Genomic DNA, 3,434 nt, shown 5'->3' on the forward strand with positions numbered 1-3,434 from the left:
GGTGGGCAGGGGTACTCAGGGACAGGGCGTCATAAGGGATTCGGCACAAAATGCAGCATTAAAGGTAACCCCTGCCCCTCAACCAGTAAGACCAGAAACTATAAAACTCCTAGAGGAGAACATAGGCAAAACACTCTGATATATATTTCAAATCACTAACCTATTTAACTAGCTTACTAAGCCATCCTTTAAAATCTTAGTTTCTTTCTTACATTTGAATTTTAAAATCTCCATTTATTTTTACAATTTATAGTTTTGTATAGAAATTTTAATCCTGAATTTCATATTAAGCATAGTAAGCTTAGTTATTTTGCAATCTGTGCTTGATATGCCATAACCTGGGTATCCTGTGGGCCTGTCTATATTGTCTGTTGTTTCTTGTTTTGTGATTCTGTAATTTTATTTTTATGTATGACTATTAGTTTTTTGAATTCTGGATTTAGTATGACAAATGGAGTGTGAAACTAGAGGCCTAAAATTGTGTTGCTTCACTCCCAAGACAGTATATATTTGCTTCTGTTCCTTAATGTGTCCCCTTGGTCATTCTACTATTCTTTTTGCCCCCACTTTCCTTTTTAACATGTATAATTCTTGGCAATCCAGTTTCTTCCGGTAGATAATTTTCACATTTTTGTCAAATTTTTGCAATTTCTATTCAGTGGGATATTTCATCCAAATATATTTTAATATTAATGATGACTTGATTCATAAAAATATATATTTTATGCATTTCATGGCATTTTCAAAATTAGCATATGTAATATGACCACAGAATTAAATTATCAACTAATTTACTGTGTTTACATCATAACTAGAGTTTTGTTCATAATAGTTCCAGAGTTATAATGGAAAGAGCAAGAAACAATATAAAAAAATAAAGTTGTATGTATAGTTTAGGCCATTTGAAGTTAAAAAACTACTAATGGTGTTAACTTCTTACTCTTGGTTTCTATTCTGCTTGATTAAGGATAATAGTGAACTTACATATTTGTGAAAATATGTCAAAGGTATATTATGACTAATGCTGCTAAATCAAAGATCAAAACTGTGTCTAATGAAATAGTGTATTGTTTCTTGAGAGACTTAATGAAGAGAAGAGAAATAAATACTGAAAATGAAAAAAATCTCTAAAATATAAATGCATAGATTAACTTAAATTCCTTGTTGATCCTAACAATTAGAAACATCTATATAATTAATATTATTTATTTCACATGTTATAAAATATAAATGACAGTTAAATTAATATTCATTCCCAGAATGAAAAGGCTATTTTATCTTTAGGGTGTTTATACCTAAAAAAGTGTGGCTTTGATTGTGAGATTTTTGCCCATGTAGATTTATAGCACTGCCAACTTGTGGGCATAAATAAATTGGAATCAGTCATGAAAAAATATGATAATGAATTCTGACATATAGACTGAGATGAGACTTAGTAATCATATCACATATGGAACCCGGGTCTCCCTCATTGTAGGCAGAGGCTTTACCGTCTGAGCCACCAGGGAAGTCAAGCTTATCACTTAGCAACGGCTAATGAGGAGGCCATCATGCCAATTTATCTCCAAAATTACAGAATTCTGCTGAAGTATCATAGGCAAATTAAAAGCTTTCATGATTATTCAAAGAATAACACAGCAATGTAAAACTTCCCAGTTCATCTTAGAATTGTGGTTTGGTAAAGAAAAGTGACCCTAAAATTGTAAATGATGGTCACAAAATAACATCATGAAAAACCAGTTTAAGACCTTAGAATCAGGAGTAATGTGAATTTAATTTCTCTTTTTTGCTGGTTCCTTAATCATGAATTCCCATAGGTGACCATTTTATTTCTGGTATATATTTTTAAAATTATCTATTATCTATAATATTATCCTTGTTAAAATTTGACTATACAATGCAATTTGGTAGTAGTTTCTGCTAAAATCCTGTCAAACTTAGTAGTTTTTGAGGAATTCTTAAAATTTTAAGTGGAAAGATCATGTATTCTCCCCTCTCACCTGTTACAGAAAGGTAAAAGGCACGCTAGCATATGTGTGTCTTTAAAGATACTAAAACTCAGACAGTAGACCAAAGACATACTTAAAGAAAAAAATTTCATACATATGACTGACTGAAATAAAGTTTATATCTAGCTATTAAGTGCTAATGATGAAGAAACTGGCACTGCAACACACACTTGGAATTAAAGTAAGCATAGAAATAATTTTTAAAAAGAGCCATGGGAGTAAATTTACATTTTCTTTTAATTATGTCCATGAAATTCATATTTACACTTCTGTGAAATAAATAAGAAGTGGCAGTAAACAAATTAAGCTTCTTTGCCTTTAGAATATTCAATGCAAATACTGTGCCTCTATTTTAGAAATAATGATCTGCACAAATTGTAAGTAAATTTACATGTATTGATTTACTTAAAATAAGATTAAGATGCCAAGTAATACCTAACTGATATTAAATTATATTTTAATGTAAATATTTGTATGGAATCAACATTTGAACCTATGTGTATTGATAGACTAGATGAATTTTGAATTTCTAAGAAAAAAATGGAGGGCCACCTAAAGCCTATTAATTGAACAATAATTCCAAGTATTTTTAAAATGTATTTAATGATATTATGTTTACATTGGAAAATGATTATTTTTTAAAGTCATATAGAAGTTTTAAGCATAAGATTCTCATCAAATTTATGCTATGCAATATTTTGGTTCATAATAAAATATTGGGAATTCTGCAGTAGTTTTATAGAAAATAAATATCATATTTATATTTAGTCACATATTCTGTATTTACACTTTGGAACTTTTTAGTCATATTTTAAGAAAAAATAAGGGACATGTGTGCATTTTAAATTTTATTTTTCCATTAAAATTTCCTTATAGAAATATGGTTACAAACCAAAAGGAAAGGATGAATAGAATAAATCAATATGATAGTATACTGGACTTTGAAAAAATGTATTAGCATGAAAATAGGAGGAATATGAGAGAGAGAAGTAGATTGTATATAATACAGCTGCTGCTGCTGCTGCTGCTGCTGCTGCGTCGCTTCAGTCGTGTCCGACTCTGTGCGACCCCATGGACGGCAGCCAACCAGGCTTCCGGTCCCTCGGATTCTCCAGGCAAGAACAGTGGCGTGGGTTGCCATTTCCTTCTCCAGTGCATGAAAGTGAAAAGTGAAAGTGAAGTCGCTCAGTCGTGTCCGACTCTAGCGACCCCATGGACTGCAGCCTACCAGGCTCCTCCGTCCATGGGATTTTCCAGGCAAGAGTACTGGAGTGGGGTTGCCATTGCCTTCTAAGAATATTTAAATAGAGTCAAATTGCTGCTACTGCTAAGTCACTTCAGTCGTGTCCGACTCTGTGTGACCCCATAGACGGCAGCCCACCAGGCTCCCCAGTCCCTGGGATTCTCCAGGCAAGAACAGTGGAG

This window comes from Bison bison, unplaced genomic scaffold, assembly GCF_000754665.1.
Source record: "Bison bison bison isolate TAMUID 2011002044 unplaced genomic scaffold, Bison_UMD1.0 scf7180017864517, whole genome shotgun sequence".
In the NCBI taxonomy this organism is placed as follows: domain Eukaryota; kingdom Metazoa; phylum Chordata; class Mammalia; order Artiodactyla; family Bovidae; genus Bison; species Bison bison.